The 22,811-nt window shown below is 47.7% G+C and overlaps 1 protein-coding gene across 1 annotated transcript in view; it reads left to right on the forward strand.

The window, feature by feature from the left end:
* Positions 1–485: 485 nt before the first annotated feature.
* Positions 486–22,811, forward strand: part of SPSB1 (splA/ryanodine receptor domain and SOCS box containing 1) — a 46,426-nt gene continuing 24,100 nt past the window's right edge. Inside the window, exon 1 of the mRNA XM_055000955.1 lies at positions 486–753. The gene's annotated coding sequence lies outside the window, so the exon portion shown is untranslated. The remainder of the gene's footprint in view (positions 754–22,811) is intronic.

Below are 22,811 nucleotides of genomic sequence, written 5' to 3' on the forward strand. Positions count from 1 at the left end.
GATAAGGTTGCCAGCTCCAGCTTGGAAAATTCCTGGAGATTTGGGGTGGAGGAGATTTGGAGATGGGGGAGACCTCAGTGAAGCATAATGCCATACAGACCAAAGCAGCCATTTACTATCTCTGTCGTCTGGAAATCGGCGGTTCTTCCGGGAGATCTCCAGGAGGTTGGCAACAGACGACAGAGCTCACTCCCCTTGGAGGAAACGGCCGCTTCGGAGAGTGGACGCTGACATTATACTCCAACCCTTCCAAATGCCAGGAATCCCCCCGCCCAAAGTTGGCCACCACCAACCCAGCCGCCTGCGGGGAAGCGCTTCTCCGGGCGCCTGGAAGCGAAGGCCCGCTGGGCTGCGGCCAGGCCGGCTTCCGAGGAGGCGCGCCGGGGCTCCGAGCGCCGCCCCGCGGCCCACCTCCCCGGCGGGCGCTTTAAGAGGCGGAGCCGGCGAGGCGGCTGGGAGTTCTCGGCGCTCATGTGATCGGCCGCGCTCGGCTTTTCGCCGCGTCTGGCGCCCGAGCGGAGCCGCGGGGCGGGCAGCGGGAGCGCGGCGGCGGGCCTTTGGGGCGCCCCTGGATGGCTTGCGGGCCGCGCAGCGCTTGACCCGACGGGCGGCTGGAAGGCAGGCGGCCGGGCTTGCCCTGCGGAGCGACGGGGCGCGCTCCGAAGAGCCCCCGCGGAGCAGCCGAGGCCAGGAGCGCGCCAGGGCCAGGGCGCACGGTCTGCTCGCCATGCTGGGCTCCGGATTCCGGGCGAGGTGAGGCGCGCAGCCGGGGCTGCCGCGGGGCGGAGGGGAAAGGGGGCCGCTCGCCTTTGTTGCCGGCCCGCGTACGCGCCATCTGTTGCTTCGGCTTCCTCGCCCTGTTCGTTGAGTTTGCTGCGGGTTTAACTCGCGTGAGTTTGCTGTGGATTTAACGCGGTGGGGCGGCTGCGCTTCGCCAGGGGTTTTTGCTCACCTCCGTCTTGAATGAATGGTTGTGTGTGTGTGCGTGCGTGTTTTGCAGGCTGCGGTTTTGCCGGGGGAAGCTGACTTCCGAGTAAACCCGTCGCCGGCTCGCTCTGTGCGTCTCAAGCGATGGGGCTGGGTGCGCGATCCTTTTGGGACTTAACGCGTAAGATCGCCCTTTGCGAGTCTGGCTGCCGGAGAAGAGCTGGGGCGGGGGGGGGGGGGGTGAGTAGAAAGGGGGAGAGCTGCTAACTTCTTCCTGCCGGGTATGTGAATGTAGCTGGCACCGCCAGGGAAGCAGCGGGTTTCTTTTTCAGCTTCTGAAATATTGGGATAATTGCTTTTTGCTTAATCACGTTCAGTATTACTGTTTTGGCATAATTTAACAACTGTTGTAAATGGCAAGTAAATCCCGGGGAGAGCGTAGCTGTGCTAGTTTTTGCAGCCAGCAGTGAAGAATTCTTTAACACCTTCAAGACTTAAACTAGTTTGCTGTAGTGTGAACCCAGGGAAGCTTATGCTTCAGTGAACTGGTTGAACTTTTAAGGTGCCGCAGGACGTTGTTTCTGGGCTCGGTTCTAAGTATTGTTGGAGGTTGCTCCAAACATGAGGCAAAGAAACCTGTCTGGTTTGCACCCTGGCCCTGCAAGGTAGGCCCATCCAGACTAACTCTTGTTAGTTCAGAAGTGCTAACTAGTTTTTCCTTCCGCACCCTGCTGGGCCAGTTCTGAGCCAAACGCTCGCAGGTCTGAGTCTGATATTACTTGTCTTTCGAAGTGTTCTCCGAACCTAAGATTTTGTCCCCCCAGTGCCTTTTCAACACCTGGAGAACTGCTTGCCCCTGGCTGCCTATTGCTGGGAACCTAGCCTCCCTTCATACCCAGACCAGTAATTTCTGTCTGGGGCGAATTCTTCAAAGCGTTTGCAAATTCAGAAGGCCCTTTCCAGTGCTTTCAGCATTTCTGCTACTGCCTTCACCCTTCAAATGCCTGTAACTTGTAGCATGGTGCCTTGTGTTAAACATTAGGGCCGCCTAGCTCAGTACTCTGTCCAGGATTTTGAATGAGATCATTCCCAACGCCGAAATCCTTTCCCCTAGGAAGTGCTGAGGATTGAACGAGGACCTCCTAAGGAAGAAGGATTTCGGAAACTTGGATGAAAAGCTCCAGAGGTGTTAAAATAAATGCCTTAAATAGAACGAATTTCATGTTACTGTAGTTCTGTGTAATATATTAGTATGGGTTGGACTGGAACGGATCCTCTACTGCCACAGTGCCTGCCGATAGGTTCTCTGGCCACGTGACCAGCTTTGCGCGCTCTCTCTGCTGCGCTCCAGGTGGCAGTTTTGGTCCCACCACACTGGCCTTGAAAGAAAAGTTGGCTCCTTTTGCTGTGAAAATTACCAGATGCGTATTGAGAACGATATACACGCTAAATAAATTAGACAAGCTAGAGGCTTTCTTGAGTTGCAAGATTTTTTTTTAAAAAAGTGAAGTCCTACATTACAAGCTTTTAAAAAAGAAATGTGGAGTCTAGAAGAGGAGTTAACGCACATGGAAAAATAACGTCTTGCGCAAATCTAAGCTGTTGCAATAGACACCTCTCGCTCCCTGTGGGGCACTTCGAATGAAGCACAGGAAAGCATTCTTCTTGTGAGAAAACGATTGGGGAGGGGTGCCCTATAATTGTTGCTAAATGACTAGCTGGAGGCCTGAGCAAGAACATATTTCCTTTATCGCCCAGCTGGGGATGATTAGCGCATACAGTCAAAATGCTTCCCGAGCCAAAGGTCACCTGGTTCAGTGCTGGGCAGCAAAAGCAGGTAGTGCAGCTTTGGGTTTTGTTGAGTGAAAGCTTTTGGAAAAGATTGTCGAGTGTGTGTGTGGTCACAGTATTGTTAGCAGCCGCAGAGGGAGTTTTGCAGTTTTGTAAAGGAGAAGTTCAGGTGGCTTTCCATTGCATACACATGCGCCGGTCTTACATGAACCTCGGCCTAGTTGTTTTCCGGGTGCTCTGTGCAGGGGGGTGTTACATGGTGTCCACGTTCTAGCATGGCTTTAGGAAGCACCGATGCAGAGTGGCTGTTTTCTCACACAGTTGTACACCCCACCCCCCTCCCCGCCACAAGCTGGTACATTTCCAAGTGTGAATGGGAGCCGCGTAAGAACTTTGCATGCCCAGGTGCTAGAAGGTCCTGCTTCAGTCTCATCTTTATCTCCTCTTTCCTCCAGCGTGAATGGGGTGTATATGGTTTTTTCCTCTCCCATTTTATTTTTCCTGTGGGGGGGGGTGTTGGGCGGAGGTGTTGTCCTACATACCCAATGAGCTTTGTAGCTGATGAGAGATTTCATCCCTTATCTCCCCATGAACAATTGAATTGCTAAACCATGTTAGCACTTGAAGGAAGGCTGTCTTATGCAAGGCAAGCTATCAGTCTGTTCAACTTAGTATTGTTTCCTTTGATTGGCAGTGGCTCAAATAGAGCAAAGTTCTCATCAAACATTGCAAAAATTAGAAGTCTCTGTCTGATAGTAAACTGGCTGGTCTCTGCACTCCCAGTGGGACCCAGGTTCGAATCCCCACTCTGTCCTGGCAGCTTGCTAGGTGATCTTGGGTCGGTCATCAAAAGTTAGGCCTTGCACAAACAAGTTGAGAAACAAGCACAGTGTAGTGGTTAGAGTGTCGGTCTAGCATCTGGGAGATCCGGGTTCGAATCCCCACTCTGTCATGGGAGCTCAATGGCAACACATACTGTCAGCCTAATATACCTTGCAGGGTTGTTTTGAGGATAAAATAGAGGAAAGGAGAACAGTGCAAACTGCCAGGGGAGAAGAGCAGCATTTGAATGACATAAATAAGAGATGTAGGAAAATGTGAACCTGTAATTTCTCTGAAAGAGGACGATTAAATATGCCCTGCAAGGGAGGGAATGTTGAGTTCAGAAGTGTGTGTGGGGAGGGGGGGCGGTGTATGAAGAAATTGGCTTCCTCAGGTTTCTGGGGTACTAGGAAAATATTTGGGTCTGCGGCGATTTCCAAATTACCCAGGGAATCTTCAAGGACTCCTGATATTAGCTTCAAGCAGAAGGAGGAATAAACTGTTGAGATCAGAAGTCACTGCCTTTCAGGCTTTCTGTTCAGATTCAGCTATGGAGGGGAGGGGTCACACCCAGCCTGGATTGTGCACTCCACCTCTTTCAAGACTTTTGCAACTGATTTGCATCTACTCTCCCCTCCCCTCACCACCGATATATATCTAGCCAGTTTCTTCATACCCTCCATGCATCTGACGAAGAGAACTGTGATTCTCGAAAGCTTATGCTACAATAAAGCTGGTTAGTCTTTAAGGTGCTACTGGGCTCTTTACTATTAAACTGTTGAGAGAGTGCAAAGCCATTTTTAAGAACTGATTTCAGATTATTTACATCCTGAATCGTTTAAAGGGGTGCATTGGTTTGGGGAGTGGGTGGGAGTTCCTTGTTCCACAGTGACTGTTGGCAGCTCCATTCACAGCTAGGCTTTGCCCACACAATGCCCCCCCCCATTCCAGTTGTATGTCCACTTCTGTCAAGGCTGATCTGCATGGAAAAGAGAACACAATGAAACGTTATCTTCCTGAAATCTTCTGGGCTGGGTAGAAGATGAATTTAAATGACTCTCGAATAGGTCTTTGTTTTGAAATTGGAGAACAGCATGTCTTATCCTGGGAACAAAACATATGTCTTAATATATTACCAGGAAACAAAAGTAACATGCTGTCTCTGCACCTCTCCTGACCTCAAATGACTTTGGTTTTGTGGAAGGGTGGGTGATACGTGCTTCTTAGGTATCCCCCCTACACACACACCTTCCGTCCAGTTTATAATGTAAATTTCCGATCTCATCGAAGAAGGGAGCTCTGATTCTCGAAAGCTTACGCTCTGAAAATCTTTGTTGGTCTTCAGGATGCCACTGGACCCAAATCCTGCTGTTCCCTTAGTTCAGGCACCTTGATCCAGCATATTGTGCAAGTATCTATGTACATATTGTTCTCCTGAGTACATTGCCCTGTACACTGCCCTGTACACTGGCGGTTGTGACGTTCTCCAGTGTGGAAAGCTGCGTTCAATTGCAGAAGGCAAGCTGTCTTGCAAGAGGCACGTCCCTTGGGTGTGGGAGTTCTGCCGCCATTTTGGTAGGTGCCGAAACTGGGATTTGTACTCCAATATCTTGTGTAACGTGGCTGGAATCTGGGATGAGATGACAATGGATTCCCTCACTCAGGGTACCACCTGGGGTCGACCTTCAGTAGCTTGTCTGCCGTGTTTGAGTCCACCCTTCATGGTCTGTAGATTGGAGCAATGAAACATTCTTCTCACGTACGGCGAAACTTGCCTCATGTGGTTGAAGCACCATGTGTTGTTTACCCCACCCTTCCAAGGGATCAGCACATAACATTTTTATTAGCCCACCTGCTCATGTGTTCTGTCACTTGTGGAAAATGGGTTGGGGGGGGGATGGAGAGGGTGAATCTGTTCACATCTCATTTATAAGAACTGCCCCATCAGCGATTTGGGAATTGCTCTGGGTGAGTCACTCGCTGCTTACAAGGTTGTATATGGCTTCCGGGGCTTCTGTGCTTGAGCGTAAGGCAGGGAGCTCAATTACATTGCTAGTTCCTTTGTTTAGGAAGCAGGAAGAATATATATAACTTCACGGCTCTTTTCTTCCATTTGTAAATGGTCTTAGAGCTGTAGTATGGATGCCTGTTGTTTCCTTGGTCCCAGGTGCATAAAGGACTGATATCTCTAAACATCTCTGTGTGATAGTTCCAGGTGGGTAGCCATGTTGGTCTGTAACAGAAGAGCAAGATTTGGGTCCAGTAGCAGCTTAAGAGACCAGAATATGAGCTTTTTGCAAGTCAGAGTTTCCTTCGTCAGACATCTCTGTGTGAGTTACTGTTCTGACCTTGCCTTGTTCCTGTCAGCTTCTCCTGGGTTCCACTTTTATCCTACCTTTCTCCCAACATGATCCCTCGCCCACAATTTTTGTCTTTACAACAACTTTTGGAAGTAAACTCAGCTCGCAACAGAAGCTGCAAGTCCTCTACCAAGTGAGAAACCGAATCCAGGTGTCCCATCCCAAGCTGGTATTATATAGCCTATAATATGCAGGTAGCTTGCCAGTCATATAGGTGAGCCTGGAACATTCAGTCCACACCTAAAATTGACAGATTTTCTCTGAAGCTTGGTGTCTCTGCTTGAGTTGCTGTTCGTGGCTGCCCTTGTTCTTGCCAAGAGTCCTAAGCCAGACTCTTGGATGTTCTAGAAGCAAAACTTTTGGAGTGTGGCGTGCTTCCCATTTCGCTTCAGGAATGATGCTTTTGGGATGTATGCCATGGCTAAGTGGCAGTTGTGTGCCACTGTAAAAACTGTACAGTTTTGATTCTAGCGGCAGCTTTAGTGGCCTACAGTCCACTTGGTTAGGTACCAAGGAAAGCTGTCCCCCCCACCCCCTTCCCTCCTGGTTTGCTCTGCTGCAGCCGCTGCCCCATTCCCACTGAATCCCGGCATCATCTTGACTTAGTGTGGTCTGCCCTCTTGTCACAGCGCATGGCCCACCTGAGTTATTTTCTTGCAGGTTAAATCGTGCGGCTGCTGTGCTCGGTGACCTTGTTTGTGCTACGTGCCCCTCTTCGAGCACATTTGCTTTGTGCACCCTGAAGATGGGTATGGCAGCTGGAGATGAGGACTGTGTTGTTTAATACGTCAGTCTTAGCATTTCTTATGCTCTGTTTTAGCATTCCTTCAGCTCTCTATTAGACACCTGCTAGTTTTAAAGCTTTGCACATTTGCATTTATATACCCAATTACATTGCTGGTTGAAATATCTTTGAAATTGACTGTACTGACTCACACTGTGTAATCTGCCTTGAGTCTGAGAGTCTGTCTGCACAAGACATCTGACACATGAAGAACACGTGTTGGGAGATACAATGGAAGCCGGGAAGGGTAGTTTATAAAGACAGAGCCAGTAGCAGGGCAGAGGCTTTGCTATATACTGGAGCTGTGTGAAGGAGCTGTGAAATGCCAGAAGGGAAACTTCAGCCCGTTATAACCTCTCCAGGTCCAAACCTGGCTCTGGAAGGCAACTCCAGCCCATTTCCATTCCTCACTGCCCTCTGGTTGCCATCTCACACAGTTTCAGACTGAGAGATGAAATTGACAGAGCCTACCAGAGGCGAAGATGAAATTAACAAACCCTCTCAAGAGTGATCTCTACCGGTTCTGTCTTTTTAAACTACGCTTCCTGGCTAACATTGCATCTCCCTACACTTGATGAACATGTGCTAAGGCATCTCGTATAGAGAAACTCTGTGAGAAAGGCGGACTTTAAATAGCATAAATAAATAAAATAATTGCATCTCTGGGCAAAGTTTCTGCAAGTTATGTGCCCTCGGGAGGGCGCCCGTTGTGCAGTTGAAACCCTTTGAGATTCAGAACCTCTGGCCGACAGCTGCTGTTTTCCATGGGATCAGCTGGCAACTATGCCTGGCTTGCTTGGACCTCAATGTCTGCTTCCCTGTCACCTAGAAAGCTTGCCACTGAAAGCAACAGCTGGCGTTGCTGCTATGCTATCAGGAATGTATGTAAGTTGTAGGGGGGTCAATGGGGGTGGGGGGGCTGAATCTCAAGACCTGTGCTTAGAAGTGGTTGGTTATATCTTGCTTTGGCTACAAACTCACAGGGGGTGTTAGCCTTTAATTTTTGGTTTAAGCATCTGTCTCTCGCGTTCCTCATTTGATTTGCTGCACAGCAGACAACGGGAACTTTAAAAATGGCTGAAAATAGTCCCTTTGTAAATTAAATGAGCAAGAGTCTTGAATCTCCAATGGCAAAGTCAGCAGCAAATAATAAAGCTGTCCTAAAAACATAAACTTTTAAAACCACAAAATTTAGCAGCCAAGGACACAGAATAAAGGCTGGTATGCTGACTATCTCAAATCAGCAATGTTTTGCCACGATAATCCAGGAAGAGCAATGGTAATAGATAAAACTTGAATGCTATTCTGCGTCTAATAGGGCAGAAGTGAAACTTTCCCCATCAAAATGCAGTGGAAAACAGATGAATGTAGCACTGCGTTCCGAAGTTGGGCACCACCACTGAGAAGGCCTGTTCCGTCCTCAGACAGAGGACCATGGGAGCAGGTCTCCAGCGATGTTTAGGGTTGCCAGGTCCTCCTTACCTCCTCCGCTCATGAGGATCCTCTGCACGTGCACACCCTGGGCCTGACGTGATGATGTCATTTCCGATAGTGACGTCATCGTGCTGGCCACACGAGCGCTCCTGTGCTCCGCGTGGGGCCGATTCAAATTGGCCCCAAATGAAGCATGGGAACGCGCCGGCAGCTGGCGCAACGACGTCACTTCCGGAAGTGATGTCACCGTGCTGGTTGGGAGTGCGTGTGCAGGGCGTGCATTCCTGAGGTGTTTGCTGGTGGTGGGCAACCTCTGGGAGCTTGCCCCCTCCTGCCGATCGCTGGCCGAGGGGGCAAATCCCCAGGAGTTTCACAACAACGGCAGGCGCCTGGGAACCCTAGCGATGTCCTCAGCTGGTTGGCATGTTCATAAAGAAGCCAAGCTGCTTTTCTGTTGCTCTTCCCCTACTATCTGTGCATTGTGAATAATATACAGAAAGATCAAGATGGGTAGCCGTGTTAGTCTGTCTGTAGCAGTAGAAAAGAGCAAGAGTCCAGTAGCACCTATAAGACTAACAAAATTAGTGGTAGGGTATGAACTTCCGTGAGTCACGACTCACTTTTTCCACATACCTTCAGATAACACTTTTTCAGGTATCTGAAGAAGTGAGCTGTGACTCACGAAAGCTCATATCCTACCACAAATTTTGTTAGTCTTAAAGGTGCTAATATACAGAAAGGTTATTATTAAAATACTGGGTATGGAGTGCTTTGAAAACTTGAGCTGTGTTACTTATCTGACCGTTGGTATGTCCCTTCGGCTTTATGAATGTCTTGTTCCTGTTTTTAATTTTTAAAAGCCTTCTTCCTAGTCTTTAAGGCTAAAGGACATGAAAGCCTGTGGGCAGTGCCCGAGGGAAAGGGTATGTACATGCTCAGCCGCATTCCCAAAAGGTGATGCTACATTGGCCAGCATAGTTCTCTTCCTGGCTGGCAAAATAATTTTCAAGTAAGTCAAACGTTGCAGCCGGTAGGTGGTCAGTTTTGCATATATTGTCGAAGGCTTTCACGGCCGGAGAACGATGGTTGTTGCTCATAAGTGGATGTTGTTTTGAACATGCCAGTCTCTGCTCTGTTAGTTGTTGTGGGTTTTCCGGGCTGTATTGCCGTGGTCTTGGCATTGTAGTTCCTGACGTTTCGCCAGCAGCTGTGGCTGGCATCTTCAGAGGTGTAGCACCAAAAGACAGAGATCTCTCAGTGTCACAGTGTGGAAAAGATGTTGGCAGGTAATTTATATCTACTCAGGAAGGTGGGTTTGGGCTGAGTCATCGTGTAAGAGTTTCCTGGGTGTGGAATGCTAATGGCAGGAGGCTTCACTGTATCCTGAGGAGGTTCTTTTGCATATGGATTGGTTTTGCATATGTTTGCTGCTTTTTGCACAAAACTTAGGGCAGAAACTGTCTGCTTTTCCGGCATTCTGGACTGCCCTGTGTAGGCGAAGCAGTGTGGCTTTTTCCAATGTGCCTTCGCGTCTTATTTCCCAACTTCGGTCGTCAGAATTTCCATCCTCGGTATGGAAGTGCAGGTCTTGGACGGACTTTGCTGCTCTGGCAGGGGAAGACAGATCGCTATGTAAACACTGGGTCCACTTCCCATTCAGTGTGTTAAAGCGCAAGAAGGGCATGCTTGGCAGCAGGTCAGACTCCATGGCCCAAGATGACGAGGCCAAGCGGGTGCTGTTGGGCTGTGGCAGCAGCGACAGGCTCGGGAGTTTTACCGAGGAAGACCCCTCTGCGCCACCTTCCTTTAAAGTCCTTGAGGTGTGGCATGAGCTGGCGCTGGTCTCTGAAGCAGCTTCCATGGGCAGAGCTCAGGGCTCATGCACATCTGGCGTCCCTCTTAGCAAGTAGGTGGTGCTGTTTTGTTGCAGTGTGACAAATCCGCCCTTGCTGTTTGCGTGGAGGGGGTTGGAAGGGGTGACTCTTGATGGCCAGGCCTCTGTTTTGAGAATCAGAGCTTTGAGAATTATCTCAAGACAGTGTGACTGCTGAAGCAAAGCAGAGAGCTGCATGGACGGAACACCCCACCCCACCCTGAAACCATGCAAGATGCTTGTATATCCCATTTTAACGTCGCCATCAGAAAGCTCCCCTTGGCTTGATTTGGAGCTGGCTGGATATTTACAAATGTCATTGGAGCATCTGGCAAGGCTTTTCCTGGCTTGTAATTGTGGCTTGCACCTTTTCATGGTATCACCGTCTGGGACTTATAGTTGGGTTTCAATTTGCCTGTGCCCACCCCGTAGCTGTGGTAAAGAGCCATACAAATACACCTCTCAGTACTGCTCACAGCAGCCACAAGGGTGACATGTCTTGTCCAGCCGTGGCGTGTGACGTTATGCAACATGGCAATCCACAACTGGTACAAATGGCAGTGAACATTATGGCAACCAACTGTAGCTTGAAATTCCAGTTTGCCGCCAACCCATAGGTTGTGGAATCTGAATGCAAAGATCCCACAACTAATTGTTTGTTGTTTACGGTCAATGGCCATTAACAACCATCAACAACAGTTACAAGTCCTAAATTCCAGTATATAAGATATAAAAACACATCATAGCATTTAAAATACATATTTAAAAGCATTAATGTCATTAATAATCCTAATAAAAGGGAGGGAGCAGTAGGTCTCTGTGTGTGACCTTGTTTCTTGCTACGAGCTTTTATCATATAAGTGCAGAACTTGGCTATAAGCCTGGAGATCATTGGATTTTTATCTGTTAAAAGTTTCTCCAAGCAGGTCTTATCTACATAAACTGTTGGTCTGTCAAGAAGGGGAGAAATAATCTTGTCTTGAAGTTTCTTGTAACAAAGACAGTGAAAAAAACCCACGTTCCAATGATTCCACTTCGCACATAGTGCAGTGGCAAAATCTTTCTGCACGTGGAATCTTTTTATTTCTCCCTTCTAATACCGTTGATGACATGGCCGTGCATCTAGCCCCCAACTAATTGGGATTGGCTCGAACAAGTGGGGTCCTGGACGCACTGGAAGGCGGTTGCTTTGTCCTCCAGGAGCGAAACACCCCAGGAGTTACTGGTGCCGTTGCCAGCTCCATAGTGTTGGGGCACCTCCAGCAAGAGCAAGCGCATAGAAATGTGGCTTGAATACTTTGCATTAAAGCAGACGGTGAGGAATGCCCATCGCTCAGACTGCAGTTGTCAGAAAGCTTGTGGGTTGGAAGCAGCTGTCGGGTCAGCGTGTTCGTGCATTTCTTTCGGCTTCCTCATCAGGAAGCCTACAAGAGGAGGATTATTTTTTTCCCCCAGATTCCAGACGCATGATAAGCGAGAGCCCCCATGGCCGGTTCTCCTGGGAAGACTTCTGCCTTTTTTACCGTTGCGTCTCTTAGGTGGTCTGACTAAGTCTCCTGTCAACTTCCTGGTCAGCTACTGGGAGGATGTTTTTAATGACTTGTGAGCTATCAGAGTGGAGAAGAACCATTTTTGGGTTAGCCGAACTCTCTAAATAGAGGATTGGGCACCTTCTTTGTGCTTATCTAGCACAGCTTATCTCTTTCCCAGTAGCTAAACCAAGCCACCAGGGTGCAATGGTTTGTTTGTCGGGTTAGACTGGAGAGACCCAGTTTTGAAGCCCTGCTCTGCCGTGGAAACCAGCTGCATCACCTTGGGCCAGTCATGTGCTCTCAGTCTCACCTCCCTCAACATGGGTATCGTGAAGGTAAAATGGGACTGTGAAAGCAGCTTGTCTCAAGTTGGCAGTGGCAAATTGGCTGCGGCTTGACAGCACTTTTCCACCACTGTCACAAGAGAGAGCGTGTGTGTTCTGCTTTGGTGTTGTGCCAAAAAGTTGCCACTTGTTTGTGTGTCTTCAGTTGGCAAGTGCAGTAGCTGTCAAACCCATTTGTCAAACTGGATCTAGTTAGGGCGGCCCACATAACAGAATCTAGCTGCTTATTTTGCATCAGATTCTGTGTGGCAAAACTAACCTTGGTATGTGCCAACTAATCCAGAGATGTACATGGGGCACTGTAACCAAGCCCGCTGGTATCTCAGGACATCTCCTTTGCCACCTGCTCAGCTTCTAATTGAACTATGCAATAACAATAAGAATATTTTTGCAATTGTTATAAGTGTTTATTTCGTTAGGTTGTCACGATTATTGTTCTCTGTTGCTATCCTCATGATTCTTTGCAATTGGTTACTTGCTCAGCGTCTGCAAATTCACCCAGTGTTGCTCACCAAAGATTTTATCTTTGGTCCTTAAGGCAGGGGTCCTCAACTTTTTGACCCTGCGGTCACCTTTGGAATTCTGATTGGGTGGGCACAGCCATGAAATGGCTGCTGCAGGAGGGAGAGCCAATGGCAAAATGCCAGGGAGTGCATTTATGCTCATCTCTAATAGTAACTCTTCAACATTTCAGGCAGAACTCTGCTTCAGGGTGCTTTTCAAAATGAACGTCGTTTTTAAAATATCTTCTTGCACCCACACAGCTTTCTTCAGGCCTTGCTGGGCAAAACCCCCATCTGGTTCCACTCGCTTTCTAAAAACATATGGGCGGGCACCAGGAAAGATGTCAGCAGGATCCATGGTGCCCACGGGCATCATGTTGGAGCCCCCCTGCTTTAAGGATCGGTATCTTGTTTAAGGTACTCAATTTTGTGCTTTTACAGTGCAGTTAGATCCAGAGGAGTTAGCCGTGTTAGTCTGTATAGTCTTTAACTGCAAAATAGTAAAGAGTCCAGTAGCACCTTTAAGACTAACCAACTTTATTGTAGCATAAGCTTTCAAGAACCACAGCTCTCTTCATCAGATGCATCTGATGAAGAGAGCTGTGGTTCTCGAAAGCTTATGCTACAATAAAGTTGATTAGTCTTGAAGGTGTTACTGGGCTCTTTACTCCGATGCAGTTCAGGCATCCAAGAGCACAGATGGCTTTGCCTTGATTATTTGTCTAAATGAACAAAGCCGCTTCCTGCCTGGCATCTTGAAAATACTTGTGGTATGTGCTTGTTTGTGTTTTGGACCCTGCACGGAACTTTTTACTGTTTAAAAGATATTGGCTGGATCTCCTCTGACCTTGCTTGTGTGACTTGAATGGAAAGGTAAATATTTGCTGCCTGAAAGTTTTGGGTTCCATCTTCAGTTAGAAGATTCTTGACTCTTCTCTGCCTGAGAACCCAGCATAGCTTCTGTTGGTCAGAGAAGATGATATTGTTGGGTGGCTGCAGATACGTAACAGGACACATAATTCCAGTTATTATGGTGGCCTCTCCATGAAGCCGAGGGGTCACGGCATAGTTGTAGCCCTGAGCGAAGGTCATGACGTTTCCATTCCGTACTGCTTTCACTGGCTGTGGCTGGCAGGATCGGGTCAGAGCCTGCAGCATATTTCCAGGTAGGTTTGCTTTCCGTCTTGTGGGACCTGCTGTTTTACTAGGCTGCTGTGGTCATCCGCTGCTTTGGGGAACTTGTAAAACAAGGAGGTGTGCTCTTGTATCTTCATGGCTGCAGCATAACTCTGTGTTGGGAGGTTTCGTTTCAGGACTTTACTGGCTGAATTGGGCCGGGTGAGCAGCCAGTTATTTCAGCCTGAATGTGCAATGGCTGTAGAATGTGCAATGGCTGTAGAATGTGCAATGGCTGCAGAATGCATGAAGCTGCCAATTGGCCCAGCCCAAATCAGGCCGCAAAGGTATATTTTTATCTGCAGCACATCTGAGCTTTTGGTCAGGGGCGGCTCTTCCCATTTGGGGCTTAATATTGGTGTTCCCTCACCACCACCCCCAACACACACCATGGGAGGTACTGCAAGTTCCTCTTTTGAAAATGTCACTTGACCGGTATGGGCAGCAACTGTGTCTTAGGTGGCGACTTCCGTATTCTCTTAGAAAAGGCTTGTGGTTGGCTTGGCAGTTGAGGGATGCTTATAAAGGGACTACTTAGCAACTGTGTTGGTTTTTCCACTTGTTTGTCGAATCCTAAAAGCAGCACTTCGGAAAGATTGGCTTTGCCGCGAGCTGGTGGAAGTTGCAGCTTCTTGGATTGGGATGTAAGCAGCTATCCCCTAGTACTGCTTCCAGTTTCCAGGCTCTGCCCTCCCACAAGGAATAACCTGGAGGTTGCTAAAAAGAAGACAAAATGCAAACTGTTTGTGTTGAAGCAAGAACTATCCTACAGGGCCATTTCCACCTGTGAGAGAAGAGGAATAACTCTTCTGAGATGCCTGCAGTTTTTAAGCCTTAGTCTTTTTTAGTAACCTGCCCCAGTTAATTGGAACACATTGTTTACACGCTGGCATGTATAAGAGAAAGTTAAATGAAATAATATTGACTACATTAGAGGACTTTCCCAAGAATTGGGACGGAGGCTTCTTGGTGGTGGTGTGGTGGCTGCTAGAGAAAGGGCTTGTGTTAAAGGGCTTGTGTTGTCATGGCACCCTCTCCTGTGATATGCCTTCTCTACCATTCTTTGCCTAGCACCAGATCTGTTTGGGATCTGGTGCTATGCCAAGATCTAACCATACCCTTGGTTTCCTTCTTCGGTAGATAGTTTACGTTGTAAACTATTTTTCGATCCAGTATATTTTTTGCTAAAGCTGGCTCTTGGAGGGAGGGCATGTTAATACAGGGGAGAAACTAAAAATGGAGGGTGTACTGATGGGATTATGTATTAAGATATTCTCATTAATGGTTAATTGTGGCCTGTTTAGCCATATATTGATGGTAATGTCTGTTTAGAATGACTTCCTCTGGGCACCTTTCAACTAATTGCCCTGTTTGGAAAATGGGGTTGCTTTATGTTTTTGGGGTGCCATTACCATAGTGGTTTCTGGGATCCTTTGGAGGAGAACTTGGAGCCGTGCTGGATTCGCTCAGTTCATCAAAACATGGGTCATGGATAGATGGGTGTTTTTGCTTCTGCTTAAACCTGTGTGTTGAGAGGTTTGAGTACGTGTGTAATAATTCTGCTGGATTACCGTATTTTAATTTAATTTAATTATTGCACTTACATTCCGCGCTCTCCCTGCAAGCAGGCTCAGAGTGGATCATAATCAGAGTATAAAAACAAGATAGCAAAATAAATGCAACAGTTCCGTCTGATAAAACTCAGCAACATTCATATTGTGCAATGCCTCAACTTGCCCAAGGGCTCGTGGTTGGGGAAAAATGGCTTTCAGAAATACAGTTTGATCCAAAAAAAGTTGTCTCCTAGATTGAGGAATGGTACTTTGGATAGCTAAGAAGTGTACCAGAACTTAGGGGGAAGAGGCGAATGCATGGATTTATTATTGCAATCTGGCAGGTGCTTTAAATGTTGCCAGCAGCACAGAGAATGTGCCTTTCCTGTTTGGAAATACTGTGGGCCAGACTTGTACAGTACATAACTTAGTGAATGGTTTGTGCCATCAGGGGTGGCTGCTTGGCCCATATGGCAAGCACTGGGGACAGCTTAACCATCAAGTACTGCTTGTGGGTTTTCTCTAGGACTCTTCCAGTGGAGCCGAGAGAGATCCTTGTAGGCTCCCTGAAATCTTGGGTTTTTTGTTAATGGGCAGTCCTCTGTCTGCCAGAATTTGTATAGAGTCTCCTCCCATGTACCAAACTTGTGTGGTAAACTAAATGAGGCAAGAAGGGCGCTGTGACCCACTCAGAGGTTTTTCTTCATCGTGGTGCAAGTCTTGTAGCCCCAAACTCAAGAGTTGTCAAGGGCTGTGCCAAAATTGGACACCTTCAACTGGCAACTGATAGCTGGTAATTAAGGTTTAAAAGTCTGTTTGGTTCATCAACTAGCAAAAGACAGCCAAAAACGGTTCACGGATTGGAGCATCTTTCCAGTAAAAGGTTGGGAGGAGGCTGTCTTGGGTATAGAAAAAAAATATGACTGAGAATGGGAAGAGAAATAATTAAGATGCAGGTACTGTGTGTAGGCAAGGAATTCTTCACCCTCCCTCATAATAAAACTAGGGCTCGCCCAGGGAAGCTTAGGTTGAAGGTATTCAAAGCAAGTTCTTTATTAAGTTGTTATGTAATTCGCTTATGGAGCTCACTATCACAAGATTACAGCAGTGACGACTGGTAACTTGGATGGCATTTAAAAAGCAAAGAAGCTTATGGGTGTTTTGACAGCTTTTAGGCACAGTTGTTTAAATGGAGCCTCCATTGATAGAGGCAGTATATCAGAATACTGGATCATGGTGATGACTGGAAGGTGGCTAATATCATGACCGCTTTTAAGCTTCCCAAAGTCACTGTTGGAATCACAATACTGACTCTGCTTTAATCCGGGCAGGATCATTTGTTTGTGCCCTGGATCAGCAGTGATCGAGAGTTTTGGCCATATACGTCTCATTTTTAAAAGTTCTCTGCCTGCCATCAAATTGCAGATCAAGAGCTGCTGTAGCACAGTGGTTAAGTGGTTGGGTTGAGAATCAGCACTCTGCTGGTTCGACTCCCACTCCTGCCGTGAGCTCAACAAGTGATCTGCGCCTCTCCACCCAGCTGTATTGTGGGGATAATAACTGTTCACTGCTTTGAGTGGGCACTTATCTGTCCAGAAGGGTGGTATATAAGCACACGGTCGAACTGTGGAATACATAGTTTTGCACTCGCCTTTTTCTCTTGAGAAACCTCATGTTGTGTAAACCCTCTAGTGCTATGAAACAAAGCCTGAATTTTTGCCAAAAACCAACCCAGGTTTGATGACTTTTTTTTTCTTTTGGTAAATGGAATTGTTCTTGTTGTTTGGGGTGGGGTGGGGATTTGTAACAAGAGTTAAGCATGGAAACCTGTGTTGGTCTTGTGAACTCTGGCTGTGGCTTTTCTGTTGTGAAAAGCTTTGGGGTTCAGTCTTAACTGCTGTCCAAGTTTGCCCTGCCAAGCCTTTTCTTTTTTCCCTTCCCTCTTTTCATGTCTGCCTGAGCTGGAAACAAAGGTGGAGCTTGTAAACATCGAAGGAACTAGTAAAGACTGTAAAGGAGAGTTTATTTTTTCTAGCCTGTTGGGCCAGTTGGTATTCAGGTGGTTCGCTTCCTTCTCTGTTCTCATTTTCCCTCTAAACAAAAGAATTCTAGCATCTCGTAACAACCGTCCTTCCAAAATCGGCAGCTGAATAGAAGTTAACTTCTACTGTGTTGGAAGAGATCCAACTGTGTTGTGTTAAAATGGCTTGGCTTGAACTGTGTTCTTTAAAAGAGAAAATCAACACAGCTTTTCTCCTAACCCTCCAAAAAAAGATTCCTTGTAGTACAGAAATGACGACTTTGTCACCAAAGGTGGTAAAATCCTTCATTTATTTGTGGGGGGGGGGGGGGGGAGAGAGCTGGAAAAATCAAACTAAAAATCTTCTCTGTTCTGAAACAATTCTGTGACTATGATCAATTCTACTAACGTAAGGCCATTTCTCTGCATGGTTCCTGCATTATGTATCTTCTCCGATCTACTATGCTTGGTTTAGATTTCTGTAATCTCAGTCCTTCTCAGTTGCTTATTTTTATTTATATTTAATTTTTATTCCGCCCTCCCCACATCAGCAGGCTCAGGGTGGATCACAACCAAGTTTAAAAACATATTTCATCATATATACAATTTAAAATCATAAAACATCCCAATACATAGATTAAAATACATGTAAACATATTCATTCTCTCTCTCTCTCTCTCTCTGTCTCTCACACGCACACACACACACACGTGTATGTATGTAAACACAGGCGGCACATAATCCAGACGACCCCCTATTTAGCCATCTTCAGAGTATTTTGCTAGGGATGTATGAGAGATGGAGGTGTCAGTAGTAGGGAGGGCATATACTGTGCTCCCCCGGCTAGGGGGCACCGCCCGGCATTAGATCTACAACACTGTTTAATCTCTTGTCCTTTGCTTCCCCCCACCCCTGTGAAAGAAGCATGGGGTAGATGCAGCCATAGCTGAGAAAGATGTGACCGGACTACCTGTGCGCCCTGCTCCATTCTTCCTGTGGCCTTTAAGGTGCCTCCTTACGTGGAAGGGGAAGGATTTAGTCTGGTCTGTCCCTGCAATTCCACCAGGCCACGAATTGTCTTCCCTCGGCTCAAGCCCCTTTCACCGGAGATGCCACATGCATTGAACTGGAGAACGTCATCTATGGCTATACACCCAGATGCATCCCTGAGAGTACAGTTGCTCTCCGCACACGTTGGATAATGCACTTTCAATGCACTTTATCAATCATTTGAGGTGGATTTTTTGTTCCGCACACAAAAAAAATCCGTTCCAAATGATCTCTAAAGAGGATTGGAAGTGCATTATCCAACGTGTGCGGAATCAGCCACTCTCTTGGACTCAGCATACTTTTGTAGAGGGTAACTCCTCAGGAACAAGGGGTGAACATTGGGCAGTGTGTCAAGCTACTAAAACAAGCCTTTAAAGCAAGTTTTTAAATTCTGTTTGTCAAACGCCTTTCCTGAGGCCTGTGACGGTTGCCAGCTTGGCGCCCTTCAGATGTGGTCCAACTGTGGTCTCTGTGCCCAAGTCGCTGACAGGTTTGCTCCGGCATAGCAGAGGGCGAGCGCACACTGGGGAGAGAGGAGGCTTCCATAATTGCCCCCAGAGCTGCTTGCAAGCCGAGTGCCACCACAGAGTTGCTTGCTCGCTGCCTGCCAATGGATTACCCAGCCAGCTTTTGACAATGGATATATTTCTTCCATGGCACTTGAGAGGGAGGTGCTGTGGGTGTTATGTAAACTGGTGAAATGGGGCCAGTGACGAAACTAACCTTGGAATGGACACCTGGAGGAGGAGGAGGAGGGCAGGGTGGAAGCAATACTTCGTGATGGCAGCTCGGTTTCCATGTTCCCACCTGGGAGGTAGAAGCATTTGCCTTAGTGAACACGTGAAGCCGCCTTTCAACCAGGTTGGGCCACTGATTATGCCACTGAGTTTTCTTTACCGGCAATGAGTCTGCAGGGCTCTCAGCCAGAAAGAGGTTTCCCAGCCCTGGCAGTCTCTGATCCTTTAGCCAGAGACTGAGCCAGAAACATTCTGCTTGACAAGCCATGAGCTCTTCTCGCGTCCACTGAAGCGATCTTAAATTGTGTCTGATCCTTGGTTTTCACTGCTCTCTCAGGGAGGGGATTTCTGGGCATCCAGGCCAAGAATTGGCTCCCCTTTGCTCAGGCTTCTTTAACTGGAGGTGCCAGGTGCATTGGCACCTCCAGTTAAAAGAGGCCGGATGGCCATCTGACAGCAATGCGGATTCTGTGAACCTAGCCAAAGCATGAGAGAGAGGGGAGGAAGGGTTACATCAGTGCGTAGTTCTCATAGCCCCTTCTTACGTGCCCGGGGTAATGTCCGTTGCCACTTTTGGGTCAGAAAGCAATTTCCCCCAGGCCAGTTTGGCTAGGGATCCTGACGGTGTTTTGCCATCTTCTGGGCATGGAGCTGGGGTCACCGGGGGGGTGGGGGGGGGACGTAGTTGTGGATTTCCTGCATTGTGCAGGGAAAAAAAACCCTTGGGAAAGGTTCTTCTATGCTCGAGACTCAGCGCTGCTGCGTGTAAGGTTAGATAGTACGGAGTGAGATAAGTCGATCTGCTGACGTGGCATGAGGCAACTTCCGATGTTTATCCTAAGAGAGTGATGTGCCAAGGCAGTACAGATTGTACCCCAAGAACACTGTGATTCTGCAACGTGTTTAATTTTTCCAGTTAAGAGAATTTGCACTCACTACTTTCCTAATGCAATAGTTTCTGCATTGGCGTAATTTCTGATCTTGCTCGCTACGGGGATGGGGAGGGAGTTGCACAGGACATTAAAACCCTGACTAGTGGGGATTTTATTGGAAACGCCGGGTATGTGAGGCTTTACCAGGCGTTCCTCAAGCACATCCTCTTCCAGAAGGGCTAGCTACTTGTGAGTTTGCTTTTTAAACGATGGCTAGGACCCCCAGAAGGCTGGACTCTGCCAGCATGCCGGTTTATAGCCCTGCCAATCATCATATTAGGCGATCTTATTTCTAAGAAGACACTTCGTGATTTACTTGGGAAATCTGATTACAGCCCATGCTGAACAACAGGTCTGTAATACCGCCAGGTGAGGCCCATCCATGGTTGTCACACCCACACCTCTTTGGTAGCAGACGGATCAGGCCCTCAGCTCCCTTGTTACTAATAACCTGTTCCCGACGTATAAGGGACTGCTTTGTGACAGGTGTGTGTGGATTACTAAATAGACTGTCCAAGGCTCACCGACTCAGTAGAACGTGTTGGCCTACGAGGTGGTTGAAACATAGGCAATGGCTGCCTCGGTGTGTCTCCACTCCAGTTTGTAACACAGCTTAGGTGGAACACCTGTTTACTGTAGTCTTGCCAAGTTTTTTTGTAGTTGCCTTGGGTTCTTTTCTGGAACCTTGGGTGCCATCAGAAAGATGGACAAGGCTCCTATGCCCTTGTTCACACATTCCCTGGAACAGCGGGGCGGCGGCCACCGGTCATGGCACCAAGTTCATCACTTTTGAGTTGATTGCAAGCAGCAAGTCATCCATGTGGTACAGTGTCTCCTAATGGGCATTGCAAGCTGAAATGTGCTGAGCAGTACAGGAGTTGTGGGGCTCTTCCTTCCCTCTCTCCAAAATTTACTTGATTCTGAATCCTGTAGATTTTTCAGGCTAGGTGATAACCCTTGACGAGGTGTTAGGTAGATTTTCCTCCCCTTTTCTTGATACTTGGTTGACTGGGTGAGATTCACCCCTGCGCCTCGACCTCCAGTTCAGTCTCCTGCTCCTCCCTGGTCTTCGTTGTGTTATCTGCTGATTGTCGATGGCCTCCCGTGGGCCCAAAGGATCATATACCGGGCTGTACAATGAGCGCTGCTGAGAGTAGTTTTCTGTATTGTATTTGCTCTTTTATGCTACTGGTTTTAGCTGTTCTTTATCTGTTTATGTCTTTTTAAATGATGTGATCCGCTCTAAGCCTGCTTGTGGGGAGAGTGGACTACAATCCAATAAATAAAATAAATAAGTAGTCCATTATCTGGCTTGTGGACAGGCTAGGAAACGGATCTCTGGCTGGACTAGGTTGGAGGGTGGCCATGTTGGTGGAACAGTATTATATGCAGAGGAGGAGAAGGCTGTTGCTGTGAAACACCTTGCTTGAGAGCTCATGTGGTCTCATGGTTAGGGTCCCAAATTGAGCCTAGAAGATCTGAGTTCAAGTCCGCCTCCCCCTTGATTGTCGAGTTGTGATGCCAGGTTGAGCCTCTGCCTCTGCCAGCCTACCTTGCAGGAATGTTGGAGGATAAAATGGGGGGGGGATACGTAAGCCACCCTGAGCTCTTTGGGGAAAACAGCAGGACAACAATTGTTAATTTAGGTATGATCTAGAAGATGATTTAACAGAAAGAAGAATAAAAGACCAAGCCCACCCCTGACAGCTTTCTGCGGAGGGGCTCAGCTTCAGAACCTTGGGCATGCAGAAATTGTAAGGTTCAGTCCCTGCTAAAAAGATCAGTTGGGAGGTGTCAGGAAAGACCCCCCACCTGAGAGCCCAGACAGCTCCTTCCAATTAAAGTGGACCGTGTTGACCTTCATGGATCAATGTTTTGACTTGGCACGAGGCAGCTTCTTGCGTTCAAAGCAGTTAAGAGCCATTAACTGCTCTGCAAATGTATTTTACGGGGAGGATGGTGGCACGATAATGATAAAATATGCCCTGTCTCAAGTAGCCGCCCACCTACCTAACTGCTGAAGGTACACACAGAATGGGGGAATTGGCTGACTTGGCCCATGGGCAGGTCTTTAAGGGAGCCAGTGGTCCTATGGATATCCCAAGCCTCCTAGGGCTTGTCCAAGCACCAGAACTGAACAGGCTTTAAGCTCGTCAACAGTGTGACTCTAAGCAGCCCCTGATTCCCTGCAATCCTGGTGTGGCATGCCTTTAACTTGATGGGGGAAGGCTGTCTAGCTCCATAGGGAAGCTAATATGGCCACGTATCATCACCATGTACTGAGATCTGCAGTGGGCTATCCCATCTCCACGGCTATCACTTAATATGTTCATCTCCAAGTGACGTAAAGAGCCTATAAATTAACATGTTGCTTTAGAGAGAACATCTGCATTGCATAGTCAGGGTGTCGGTTTCTCTCGCCCAGTGCGATGTGTTCTGTCTGGCAGCAGCCTCCAAGGCCTAAGGGAGAGAAACTTGAAACTGTTTAACTGGGGATGCTCCCCAGGCTTGAGCTGGAGAGATTTTTGCATGCAAAGCAGGTGCTCTGCCAGTGATCCATGACCCTTCCTAGAATTGTGTGCCAGTTGTGATCTTAAAAACCAGTTGTACGTCTTCGTGGCCTGCGACAGCATCCTGGTCTAAACAGGTTTTTTTCTTCTCCTTTGACTTACAATGTTTACATAATGCCTCTCCGCAAGCATGTGTGGAGGTGTTTCACAATAACATGCAATTTAATTATAAAATGGCCTGTAGTCAGCAAACAAACAACTGAGACAAAATGCAGGGCTAGAAATAGGTACCTTGAAACAGCGTGCGATGTTGGGAGGAACAAATCTGTGATCAGTGGCTCTTTTGAGCCCAAAAGTGTGTAGGAAGTTGCCTGTTGGTCCCCTGTATGATGTGCTGATCTGGCCTTTCCTCCGGTCAGTCTTGGCCATCCACCTCTCCTCAGCCAAATCTATATCATGATAT

This window comes from Eublepharis macularius, chromosome 17 (assembly GCF_028583425.1).
Source record: "Eublepharis macularius isolate TG4126 chromosome 17, MPM_Emac_v1.0, whole genome shotgun sequence".
In the NCBI taxonomy this organism is placed as follows: domain Eukaryota; kingdom Metazoa; phylum Chordata; class Lepidosauria; order Squamata; family Eublepharidae; genus Eublepharis; species Eublepharis macularius.